At 62.3% G+C, this 13,211-nt stretch overlaps 1 protein-coding gene across 1 annotated transcript in view; it reads right to left on the minus strand.

The window, feature by feature from the left end:
• Window positions 1–9,030, minus strand: part of GLIS2 (GLIS family zinc finger 2) — a 23,766-nt gene extending 14,736 nt beyond the window's left edge. The window contains exon 1 of the mRNA XM_032144828.2: window positions 8,561–9,030. The gene's annotated coding sequence lies outside the window, so the exon portion shown is untranslated. The remainder of the gene's footprint in view (window positions 1–8,560) is intronic.
• Between the last annotated feature and the right edge of the window lie 4,181 nt (window positions 9,031–13,211).

Genomic DNA, 13,211 nt, shown 5'->3' on the forward strand with positions numbered 1-13,211 from the left:
CCAAATGGGATTATACAGGACCCCCATGTTGGGTTTCAGGGAGAAACCAATGCAGTGCTGCACATCCAATCATTATTGAGTGCTTCTCATTCGTCCGTAATGTTCAGCACGGAGAACAGAGCCTGGCACATAGTAGGTGCTTAATAAAACGTGCTGAATGAATTGTCGCCAGTGTGCATGAGTCCACAGCCTTTGGCCCGTCTACCGCTGTGAGGGCAGCTGAGTGGGGACTGGCCATCCCCTCTACGCCACTGCAGTCTCACCCCCAACCAGGAGAACTTGGGCTCTGCCGCCAGCCAGCTAACATGCCCCCTAAACAAGCCTCTGCCCCTCAAAGAACCTCAGGCTTCTTCGATCCTGGGGAGTGACCACAGCTGACCCTAACCACCTTCCAGAGCCCAACTGCATCAAAGAAAGAGCACTAGAAGGCCCCGGGGAGGCCTGATCAACCCTGGAAGGAGCTGGCCGCAGAGAGGCCTCCTCCCAGGGCTGGGGAGGGAGGAGCTTATCCTGAGGCCTGGCCCAGCAGATCCCAGGAGAGGGGCCAGGGCAGGCGGCACTTCCTGGAAGAGTGGGGGGTTCACCGTCCCTGGGAACCTTTAGCTCAGTAGGCAGCCCCTCCCCCTCCCAAGACGGGGCACTCAGCCAGCACCCCCAGACCTTTTGGGAGGGCAGAGCCCCCGCCCCCCGCCCAGGTGGGAGCACAAAGGGCCCCAGGTGACCCAGCCAGGGCTGACCTCTGCTCTCTGCCATGGGGTCCTCGGGAAAGCACCTGAAGATGGGACGTGCCAGGGATCTTGTTTCTGCGTGTTCACAGAGTGTGCCCCAGGGCCAGGCTGCCTGGTTACAGCCCCCTGTGCCACCCCTGGCTGTGGGAACTCAGAAGGGCCCTGCTGTCTCTGAGCCTTGGTTTCCTTGTAGGTAACACAGGAACCACAGCAATGGTTCCTGGGAATCAGGGCATCCTGCAAGGGAGGGCCTTGTCCCCATGCCTGCCATAAAGAAGGTGCCAGCTACTGGTAACCCAGAGGATTCTTGTTTCCGGCCCTAGGCTGGGGGTGCCCTGCACAGCAACTTGGGCCTGCCAAGGTCACCCAGATAATTCAGGCAGAGCTGAAGCTGGAAGACGGGCTGGAGAGCTTCCCTGCCCCGCACCAGCCCGGGCTTCCTAGGAGATGCCCCACTAGATGCACTTCCTTCTCCAATGCCAGCAGGGAGGGTGACACCGGGCTCCGGGAGCCCCGGCACACACACGCACACTAACACAGATGGCCATGGCAGTCCAGCTGCAGGGCCGGCCTGGCTCAGAGGCCTCCCCATCCTGGTGGCTCAGGGCCCCTGCTGCAGCGGCCTCCACCCCCCGCTGCCTGCCCGCTGCTGCACCTTTGCACAACTATGTCTGGTATTTTCCTGTCTGCCCAGCTTTGGGGGGGTGCTTGGAGCTATGAGCACCGCCTGCACCTGGGCCCCAGCCAGAGGAAAGCCCGCCCCGCAGCCCCCACACCTGCCCACCCACCCAGGCTGGGAGGGGAGGGGACCAGAGCACTGGGCCCTGCCACCCAAATCCCTGGGAGGGGCTGGCACCAGGGAGCGAGACAGGGATGCAAGCCCAGCAAGGCTGGGGCACAGACAGCCCAGGCCCTGCCAGGCAGCACTGCCATTCTCGGCAGACCTAGCCAGAGCTATCTGGGGCCAGCAAAGGGATGGGCCAGTGTCGCACAGGACGTGAACAGGCCCCACAGCACCCCCGGATGTACAGACACCTGTGCACAAATGTGGCACACACAGGACATGACAGTAACCCCTTGCCCCAGTGTCGGGGCCAGGACTCAGGAGCCTTGGCTTATGGGGGAGAGCAGAGATGAGGCCCGGTCCCCAGAGGGAAGGAAACACCACGCCTCCCAAGCCACGCCTGGCTGCAGGCAGATCCCACAAGGAACTCTTAAGTCCTGGGGGGTGGGGGGCATGCCTGTGGTCCACGCCTCCCCTGCCCGGGGCCAGGTACCAGGTCCACTGGGAATGGCACCCGCCAACTCCCAGAGCAGGAATGGGTAAGGCGGGCGGTGGACCTTGGCCTGCCCTCCTGCCTCGGTTCTCCAACCACACATTCATGCATTCCAACGCCAGGCCCTGCTAGATCGAGCCGGACCTTGAGGGTGCCCCGACCAAGGTGGGGTGGGAGAAACAGTGTCGGAGCGCTGCTCCTGCAGGGGGTCGGGCACAGATCCGAGTCAGCCTCATGGACATGGGGTGAAGAGCCTTGGGGTGGTGGGAGCCCTGCGGGCCGGTGCCCAGTCAGCATGCCCGCTGCACACGGTCCATCGCCCTGATGACCCCGCGAACAGATGCCATTTTTCCCATTTTCCATGTGGGGAAACCTGCCACTGTCACAGAGCCAGCAAGGGGCACAGCTGGGTTCGCCTGCAGACCCCAAAGCCCAATGCCGCAGAGGACCAGAGGCATGGCCCGGCAAATCTGCAGTGACCCTGCCAGTCATGGAGTAGAGGAGGGGGCAGGAGAGAAAGCGGCCCCTCAGAGAGGCTGGGACAGAACCCAGAGGGCACTGGGGAGCCACAGAGTACTCTACACAGAAGAGTGCCACCTGCTCTCTCAGCCCAGAGCCTCCTGCCCCAGGCCCTCTCCTTTGGCACCCCCTTCCTCAGGATCCCCTGCCCCCTGGGAACCTGATGCTCCCAGGCGCCAGCTCCTCCCTCACCACCATCCATGCCCCCCTGTTCTCCTCCAGCCACCATCCCCTTCTGCTGCCTCCTCCAAGTGCTCCCTGGTTCACCCTCCTCAACCTCAGTCTCTGGAGCTGCACATGGGCTGTGGGTCCAGGTACCCGAGGGCCTGCTGGGCAAAGACCTGCCTCTGTCCACCCCTGCTGGAGGCAGGCTGTCCCGGGTCCAAGTCCTTGCCAATGCATCACTGAAGCCACAATGTCACCTGTGCACGGTGTGGTGTACACACCCCCGACCTTCAGCCCCAGGCCTCCCACTGGCCCTGGCATCCAGAGCCTCCTTCCAAGAAGGGAGCCTAGGAGTGGGCCAGGATACGTCTGGGATGCCGGGCAGCTCCAGACCCACTGTGTCTACTGAAGAGAAGGCCTCACCAGCAGACCCCTGCCCCAGTTCCCACGGCCCCTGGCATGGAGCCCACCCCTTCCACCAGAGTGAACTGGGCAGTGGGGCAGGGAACCCAGAATGAGAAAACTAGGCCTGGGTTTCCCCATCCATAGGAGGGGCCTGCTGAGAGGACAACCGAAGCTCCAACAACCCCAACCACTCACCTTACGTGGCACAGTGGCACCTGCCCTTCACATATCCCAACACCTGGCACTCCGCGAATGAGTCCATCTCATTCATGTATTCATTCACTCGACAGACATGCCCGCCCTTACCCCCAGGTGAGGAGGGGAGGGGTAGGTATGGGGGGGTTCATGCCCAAAGAGGAATGTGACTTGCCCAAGGTCAAGGCTAGAAGGAGGGGCTGGTCCTCCTGACACAGATGCCTCTTTCTCCCTGTCCCAGGCAAGGGACCCAGGAACAGAGCTGGACAAGGGTGGGGTGGCCCCTAGGAACCACCCTGGCAAGCTGGGATGGCGGGAAGGGCCCAGATACCCCCCAGCTCCATCTCCTGCCACGCCCGCCCAGCCCTGGCCCCCAGCCCCAGACAGCTGGGCAAGATCAGGCCCAGCAGGGCACTGCACACACCGGACTCCAGCCCATGCCCTCCTCCTCAGCCACCCGCCCCTCTCTGCTCGCCTACTCTGGAAGAAAGCAAGTCCAGAAGCCGGGGACAGCCTCCAAAGCCATCGAGGTCCTTTTCCTTCCAAAGGGGAACACCCACCAGCAGGATCTGCCAGGCATGGTGGCTCCAGGCCCTTGGGGCCCAGCGTCCCTAGAACCAAGCAGGGTGACCACTAGGTGCTCTGGGGGGTGCTGGGGGAGGCCGGGGCTGGCAGGGAGACGAGCACCAGCACAGGGTTGGGGGGACTTCAGAATAGGGAGGAGAATGGAGGCCCCTACAGCCTTGCGGGGAGGGGACATCCCAGCTCAGAGTCAGTCTGCCTGGAAGTTGGGGTGGGGAATGGGGGCTCTGGATGAAGGCGGGAGTGGCCCACGGGAGAACTGGCCCAGGCAGGCCGGGACTTGCTAGACAGCCCCAGGCAGACGATGCAGGGAAGGGGAGAGGCTTCTTCCAGACACATCGGTCCCCATCATGCCCTTGCAGTGGACGTGGGGGCAGGAGTGGAGCTGGGGGGATGCCCAGGCTGAACCGACATTTCAGGGGTCAGGGCCAGACAGCCCCAGACTCCAGTTTCCCTCTGTTCTTCCCTGATTGGGAGTGACCTCGGGCCAAACCCTCAAATGTCTCAGAGCCTCAGTTTCCCCCCCACCAGCCTCCGATGACCTCTTGGCTCCCAGGGTCCCAGCGAGGCTGCCTTGGGAGCATGCTGTGCCAGCGGTGGGGACCCTCCATGTGAAGGGCAGGACTGTTTTCCGGAGGCTCCCGGCCGGGGGCTGACTCAGTCCACTCAGCGGTCTCCTGGGGCCTCTGCTGGCTTCCCACCCGCCCTTGGCCATGACTGGAGGAAGGGGCCAGGGCTGGGTCTCCATCCCTTCCCCGGCAGCCATCTGCCAAGGCTGGAGTCCGTGTGCACGCACATGTGACACTCACAGGCCGGCCCCTCCCTGCGGTGGGCACTACCTGGCCTCTCAGGCACCGAAGACAAAGGGCACGAGGAGCCCAAGTCACCCGCCCCCCAGCCATCTAACTGGAAGAGTCTCAGCCCCACCCATCCCCCAGCAGGGGCCGCTGGAGCAGATGGGAAGCCCCCACCCCTCAGCTGGAATCACTTCCCATCTCCATGCCCACCAGGCCCACTTAGCCTGGCCACCAGCTAACCAGAATCCTCTAGCCCGTCTGGGGGAGCGGGGGAGTGGAAGGCGAGTACCTGGCCTCTGTGCCTGCCCAGCCTCACCCAGGGGCTAGGCAAGAGCCAGGAGAGAAACCTGGGTCTCCTCCAGGCTGTGCCCTTCAGACCCCGCCACCATCATCACCATGATCCCTCTCCAATCCCTGGGATCAAAGCAGTGCCCTCCACCCTGGCCCCCCAGCAGAGTACTAGAGGTGCTCGTTGGAAGCGCGGAGTCCCCGCCCCCAGCCACGCCTGACTTAGAATTCACCAGGGTGGGGCGGAGGCGGCCACCTCAGAAACCACTGAGAGGCAGATGTGTCCCGGGAGACTCACTAGGGCTGCGGTCCCCACACCCAGGGCTGGCAGCAGCCTGGGGCAGGGCGAGCGTTCCCAGAGACGTGAACCCCCAGATACACATCCTCAACCCATCTCTGTGGACCTTTTCACAGCCCCTGGGAAGGGAGGCAACTTAGGCAGAGGGTGGAGAGCATCTTTCGGCTGGTCCCAGAGATCCCCTAGCCAGCAAGGAGAGAGTCTCTTACTGCTCAATACACAGCCCCGCCAAGCTGGGGATGCCCCCTACCCCTGAGAAGGGCATTTATCTGGGTGAGGGGAAGACCACCCAGGATCTTCCGGGGTTCCCCTGTGGCCTCGGTCACCTGCTGTGAAATAAAGTAACAATTATAGCCCTGAGAAGAGGAAGGGATTCAGGGGACACTTTTCTCTGCAGCCACCCCCGCCCCAATTCCACCCAGCACAAGGCCTCTCCCGTGGAATCCATTTCCTCCTTAGATGCCGGAGCCTCACGGGCCTCCCCTTAGAGGCAGGAACCTTCGGAGGCAGCCTCTGGGGCTGGGGGGCAGGCCAGGTGACCCCCAAAACTGCCTCCCCAGGAGCCCCCCCAGATGCCCCACAAGAGCTCCACATCTGGTCCCCCAGTCACAGCTGTCGCCACCCTCCCTCATCCAGAGATTGCCCCAAACCCTGGCCAGCACTGGCCCTCACCCCCTGGTCCAAGAGGGGACTTCAGATTCCAGGCGAGTGCAGCGGGTGGCTAGAAATACACATGGGAAATTGTTGCCGGGAAAACACATTCTTCCCCCTCTATGGCTGCCCGGACCCCGAGAGGATTAGGTAGTGAGAAGACACTCCCACCACCCGGGGCCAAGGCCAGGACGGGAAGGAGGGTGGAGGGGAGAGTGGGGGCCTTGGAAATGGGGTCCAGGCCTTCCTCCAGGCCCCGAGAAGGGGCCCTGGGAGACCTTTGTCTTCCCTCCGGCCTGTTCACTCTCAGTCCTCTACTTGTCCTCCCTGCAAGGGGAGTTCAGGCGGGGAAGAAATCGCTGCGGCTACCCAGGCACAGCTGGGTTTCTCAGAAACAAAAGCTTTGGGGGGACGCAGTTCACACGATTGTTTGCAATGAGGTTTTGGGATGTCTGTGGCATCCAGTTATTCATCCGGGCTCCACCCTCGGATAATTGAGAGTTGGCTTTTGTTGGATTTACACCCTCTCTCCTCCCCCGACCCCCCTCCACCCAGGCTTCTCATGGACTCTGGGAGCTCACCTGGTCTGACCCCTTGGTTTCATAGACAAGGCCGGGAGAGGGGAGGAGCCTGACCCAAGGACCACTGGAAGTTAGTAGTGGAGCCAAGACTTGAACCCAGGGCAGGAGACTCCCAGGCCAGGGGCTTTCCCCGGTCACCCTCCAGGCTGTGACTGGGCTCCAGCCAATCCCCAGAAGCCACTGACCCCAAAAGCAGCAGTGCCTGGAAGTGGGGTGACTCACTGTCTGGCTTCCCAGGGCACCCCCTCCCCATTGGTGAGGGAGGGACTGGCAGGTGTCCCTGTGTAGAGAGCCAGGAGCAAGGAGAGAACTCCCCAGGGGGCCTGGGCCAGGGTCACTCAGGGGCCAAAGAGCCCCAGCTGGAGGGATTTAACACCAAAGGTCAAAGGTCACAGACAGGGAAGGGCGGGCAGGCACAGGGGGTCAGGGGGTCAGCGCTAATGGCAGCTCTGGAAAGGAGGGGGGAGGAGAAAAGGCTAAGAAAAACAGGGTTGCTTCCAAGAGGTCCGCACACCCCCCAAAACACCATCCCAAGTCCCTAGCACTGTCTCCTGCTTGGCTGGCTGCAGACAGGGCCAAGTTGAGCTGGAGGTGGGCGGTAAAATGGGCCAGGCTGGAGCTTGGCAAAGGGTGTCCCGGGAGGGGCCTCCCAGGTGCAGCCCCTCCTCCAGTGCAGGCCAGGCCAGCTAGGAGGCCCAGCCTGGGCTCTGGGGAGAAGCAGAAGCAGAGGGGGAGGTCCGAGGTCACCCGGGAGGGGTGTGTGGGTTGGGCCTGGACAGCTGTGGCACTGTGGCACCAGAATGGGGCTTGGGGAGGGGTGACCCAAGGGGCCAGTTTCCCCTCCCCTGAGCCAGGGGGCTGGAAGGCCCTCTGAAGCACAGTGTCTCTGGGCTTCCTCCCCAGCCACAGGCTGGCCCCACCTTCCCTCCAGGATGCCAGGACACGCAGGATGGCGGCCTACTACCCAGGGTGCCAGCCTCCGAGAACCATGGCCCAGGCCCTTTCCATGGCCCAGACCAAGCCCAGGCCTTGGCCAGGTCCCCAGCCGGCCTGGCTGCCCCCTCAGTGTCAAGCGTTCCCTCCAGAGCCAAGATCCTGGGCTGTGATGGCTGGGGGCCCAGGGCCCCTCCCAGCATCCCTTCCAGCTTCCCAGGCCCCAGGGCAGGGCTGGGCAACTCCTTGAAACCATTGCTTCCCGGCCACCCTCCGGCCAGGCTGGGCGGGCCCTCCTGGACAGGCAGACAGGCTGCACGCTGCCCTGCTGTGGCCCAAGTACCCTGCTGGGCAGGGCAGCATGCCAAGGCCTCCAGGTGCCAGCCTGGATTCCAGCCCCATCCCAGGGGGCTAGCGGGGAAGCTGTGCGTGCATCTCCTCCCTCGGGATGCACCTGCCTCGCCCCCTCCTCCATCCGCTCCAGACCCGCCCTCCGGCGAGTATGGACCCCCCTGCCATCTCCTCCCTGCCAGGCCCCTCGCCTGCGTCCACCCAGACCGCAGGGGAGTAACAAGTGCCGGACTTGTCCCAAACTCCCAGTCCTGACCCCCCAGGGACGCCCCTTCCCGACATCCAAGGAAGGACCCGGGCTTGAGAGGGGCAGCAGGAGGGAGACTTTCCCGGCCAAGGGAGGAGGCACCTTCCAAAGCCCTTCCTAGAAGCAGCCCCGGCGCGGCCGAGAGGAGGGGCGGCTGCCCGGGACAACTTCATGCCCAGGCTCCGGGTGCCCCCCTCTCACCTCTCCGCACGCCCCTCACCGCGGCTGCCCAACTTCCCAGCTGAAGTTTGCGCTCGCCCCGGGCCCAGGCGCTGCTCGGCCGGGCCTCCAGACGGAGGGAGGGAAGGAGGGAGAAGAAAGACCGAGAGCTCGAGGGACCCGACCGGGGAGCCGGCGAGGGAGGGAGCGCGCGAGCCAGCGAGCGAGCGAACGCGGGGGCCTCGGCGAGGGCTCACAATGGCCCGGGGCGCGGACGCGAGCGGGGGAGGCGACCCTCGGGCCCCACAGCCCCAGCGCGACAGGCGCGCCCCCACTCCCGCCCCGGCCCGGTCCCCACGGAGCGACGCCCGGGGGGCTTCCTACCTCAGCGGCGGGGGCGGTCGGGATCCGGGCTGTGGGCTCCGGCGGTCGGGGCGCGCGGGGAGCCGAGCGGGGGAGGGGCCGGGGCGGGCGGGGGCCGGGGCGCGAGGCTCACGGGGCGCGGGCTCCCCTGGCACGGCCGCCCGGCGCCCGGCCGCTCCGCCACATCTGCAGCTCGGGCAGGGAAGGTGGCCGCGGCGGCCGGGCCGTGCGGGGATGTCTTAGAGGGAGGGAGGGCGGGCGGGCGGGAGGAGGGAGGAGGGAGGCGGCGGGAGGAGGGCCCGGCGGCCGCGGAGGAGGGCGAGGAGGAGGGGCGCGGGGGGCGGTCTCCACCCCTCCCCTCGCTTGCTCGCTCGCTCCCGCCCTCCCAGCAAAACCCCTCTCACCGCTGCGGCCCCAGGCCCGGGGCGCCAGCTGCCAGGCGGGGCGTGCGCGTCGGGGGAGGGGGCGGCGGGAGCCGGCGCTGGGCCGAGGGAGGGGGAAGGGAGGGCGGCGCGGCCGCGAGGAGCAGGCACCGGGAGGGAGGGGTGGGAGAGGGAAGGGGGGCGCCGAGCCGCGCGCGTCCTCCTCGGCCCCATCCTCACGCCACCCCCCCCGCGGCCCCGCCCCCGGCCCGAGGGCAGCGCTAGGACACGGCCGGGAGGTGGCCTGGGGGGGGGGGCGGGGGAGCCCGAGACGTCCCGCCCTCGGGGAAGCCCGGGGAGGGGGCCGGGCGCGCGGGCCTAGAGGAAAAGCCCCGCAGACCGGGAAGATGGAGGAGGTCGCGGCGGCGGAGCGGGCGGGGACCCCTCGCCTCTTCCCGCGGGGTCACCTTGGCCAGGCCCCCCTGCGGCCCCGGGCGGCGGGGAAGGCGGCAGGAATGCCTCTCTGCGGGCCCTGATTTCTCCGCCCAGCCCAGTTCCAGGAACGCGCAGGCAGCGCCCGGCGGGCAGAGGTCCCGGATCCCGATGCCGGGCGGCGCAAACCAGGGTTCGGGGCCCGGCGCAACCCCTCACGCTGGTCAGACGGCGGGCGACTCCCTGCCGTGCCCTCGGTCTCAGTTTCCCTCACGGTAAATGATGACGAGGCCCGATGCCGAGCAATCCGGGCTTCCGCTTGGTTCCTAGCTTGGTCGAGGCATTTGGGACCACCTGCATCCACTAGCCCTAGCGCCGCGGGAGGTCTAGATCCCTCCTGGACATCAGCACCCTGCGCGGCGCCCGCGGCCAGGGCAGCGAGTGCAGTGAGCGGATACACGCGAGGGAGAAACCCCGCACCCGGCCCAGCTGTTTTCTGCTTCGTGTTGAACCACAGACTGGCGTTCTTGAGTGTGTTTTGTTTGGGCTAATCCTGTGCCCCCCGCCCTGTTATCTTCTTGCTGCTCTGCTGTATGCTGGCAAATCGTAGTTCAAAAAAACAGCCCTCCTGCTGTTGGACACCCCCTCTTCCCAGCGCAGTTGGCCTTGAGGAGCCTAGGAGACGAAAAAGGCATCTCAGAATCAGCATCCCCTAGAGGTGAGGCATCTGACGCTGGTTTTAAGTCCGTCTTCATTCGTGCATTTGATGCTGCGGTCCCCTCCAGAGCTTGAAGCACGTGGCTCTTGATCACAAGGCATCCCTGGCAGGCACAAGGCTTGGCACATAGTAGGTGCTCATGGGCTGGTGTCCATAGTACTGGTGCCCATAGTACTATGGGCTGGCACATAGTAGGTGCTCATAGGTTATGTGGACACACAATCGATGCTCATTGTATTTTAAGAGAATGCACACATAGTAGGTGCTCAGGACGTTGTGAGTGAATACACACGTAGTAGGTGTGGACTCGTAATGGATGCTCATGTTTTGGTCTAATGGACACATATTAGGTGCTCATGACCTATTGTGGAAATGGGCACATAGTAGGTGCGCAGGAGCTGTAGGTTGTACCTGGAAGGGATGTAGGAAGGCCGTTTGCCTGGAGCAAAGGCTCAGAAGTTGGCGATTTAGAGGTGACCTCCCCCAGCCTCCACCCTCACCTCACCCGGGTCTCCTGAGTGTGGATAACTTGGAGTGTGGCCGGGTTAAACATTAGCCGGGAGATGGGCCCCCGGGGAAGGCCAACTTCGGGACCTAGCGCTTCCAGGAGGGGGCTATTAAGGGCCGACTCTCTGGGTCCGGCGACCTGCGCGGGCGTCCGGAAGGGCCGAGGCCGAGGCCCGCAGAGCGCCCCCTCCCGGCGGTGGGAATCGCTGCGCTTCAGCCCGGATCGCTGCCCTGCAGCCGACCGCATCCGACCTCAGGCAGGCAGAGCAGCCCTGGGGTCAAGTTGTGTAGAAAAAAGGTACAGGAGACGCTAGTTTAAATCTGTTAGCAAAAATGGTTATTGGTCGGGCGCGGTGGCTCATACCTGTAATCCCAGCACTTTGGGAGGCCGAAGTGGGAAGATCCCTGGAGGCCAGGAGTTGGAGACCAGCCTGGGCAACACAGCAAGACCCCCACCTCCCGCCTAGTCTCTATTATATTTTTTAAAATTGGCCGGGCGTGGTGGCTCACGCCTGTAATCCCAGCGTTTTGGGAGACTGAGGCGGGCAGATCACTTGAGGTCAGGAGTTTGAAACCAGCCTGGCCAACATGGTGAAACCCCGTCCTTACCAAAAATACAAAAATTAGCTGGGCATGGTGGCACGTGCTTGTAATCCCAGCTACTCAGGAGGTTTAGGCAGGAGAATCGCTTGAGCCTGGGAGGCATAGGTTGCAGTGAGCCGAGATCGCACCACTGTACTCCAGCATGGGCGACAGAGCAAGAATAATAATAATAATAATTTTTTTAAATGTTTATTGAGTGCTTGCAGGATGCCAAGCCCTGTGCCACAGTGTGGATAAATGGCAAGCAGCCCCAGCAGGGGAGACAGACCTGAACCAAATGACCAGAGAAATCAGATGACTCCGTGCCATGAGGGAGACTTGACCAGAAGCAACTTCACCACTGAGGGTCTTTTTTAGAGATTTATTTATTTATTTATTTATGAGACAGGGCCTCCCACTGTCGCCCGGGCTGGAGTGCAGTGGCACCATCTTGACTCACTGCAAGCTCCGCCTCCCGGGTTCAAGCTATTCTCCTGCCTCAGCCTCCCCAGTAGCTGGGACTACAGGCACCCGCCATCATGCTCGGCTAATTTTTTTTATATTTTTAGTAGAGACAGGGTTTCACCCTGTTGGCCAGGCTGATCTTGAACTCCTGACTTCATGATCTGCCCGCCTCAGTCTCCCAAAGTGCTGGGATTACAGGCGTGAGCCACTGCGCCCCGCCTTTTTGAGAGATTTCTGCATGTTGCTCCCAGGAAGAACTCTGACATGGGCTCCCCAACTCCCTCTGGGTTCTTACATCTGAATGGCGAAGAAGAGCTCTCTTTTCTGAGGCTCCTGTGATGAGTAAATGCGGTGCGCTCCCAATACATGTTAGCAATCACTGGGAGATGTCAGGCCCAGCACAGGGCTTGTCAATTCCAGGAATTAGCTGCTGTCTGCTTAGTCTCCAGTAAACCCCTTAAATTTGGCTGTTTGGCTCCTGCAAAACCAGTAAGAGTGAAGAAACAACTGTGTGGTCTTGGTTGGGGTGATTTAACCAGAAACCTCCAGTTCTCGGCCAGGCACGGTGGCTCACACTTACAATCCCAGCACTCGGCCGGGCGCGATGGCTCAAGCCTGTAATCCCAGCACTTTGGGAGGCCAAGGCGGTGTGGATCACGAGGTCGGGAGATCGAGACCATCCTGGCTAACATGGTGAAAGCCCGTCTCTACTAAAAATACAAAAAATTAGCCAGGCATAGTGGCGGGTACCTGTAGTCCCAGCTACTCGGGAGGCTGAGGCAGGAGAATGCCATCAACCCAGGAGGCAGAACTTGCAGTGAGCCGAGATCATGCCACTGCACTCCAGCCTGGGCAACAGAGCGAGACTCCATCTCAAAAAAAAAAAAAGAAAAAAAAAATCCCAGCACTTTGGGAAGCCGAGGCTGGCGGATCACCTGAGGTCAGAAGTTCGAGACCAGCCTGGCCAACTTGGTGAAACCCCGCCTCTACTAAAAATACAAAAATTAAGCCGGGAGCAGTGGCTCACGCCTGTAATCCTAGCACTTTGAGAGGCCGAGGTGGGCGGATCACAAGGTGAGGAGATCGAGACCATCCTGGCTAACACAGTGAAACCCTGTCTCTACTAAAAATACAAAAAATTAGCCGGGCGTGGTGGCGGGTGCCTGTAGTCCCAGCTACTCAGGAGACTGAGGCAGGAGAATGGTGTGAACCTAGGAGGCGGAGCTTGCAGTGAGCCCAGATGGCGCCACTGCACTCCAGCCCGGGCAACAGTGCGAGACCCCGTCTCAAAAAAAAAAAAAAAAAAAAAATTAGCCAAGCATAGTGGCATGAGCCTGTAATTCCAGCTATTTGGGAGGCTGAGTCAGGAGAATCGCTTGAACCTGGGAGGCAGAGGTTGCAGTGGACCGAGATCATGCTATTGCACTCTAGCCTGGGTGACAAAGCAGGACTCTATCTCAAAAAAAAAAAAAAAAAAAAAAAGAATAAGAAAATTCCAGTTCTCAGCCAGACCAGTCTTTCTTTTTTTATTTTTCTCTGAATTTTTTTAGAGACAGGGTCTCCTTCTCTTGCCCAGGTTGGACTGCAATGGCTCTATCCTAAGCTC

The sequence above is a fragment of the Hylobates moloch genome, unplaced genomic scaffold (genome assembly GCF_009828535.3).
Source record: "Hylobates moloch isolate HMO894 unplaced genomic scaffold, HMol_V3 SCAFFOLD_23, whole genome shotgun sequence".
In the NCBI taxonomy this organism is placed as follows: domain Eukaryota; kingdom Metazoa; phylum Chordata; class Mammalia; order Primates; family Hylobatidae; genus Hylobates; species Hylobates moloch.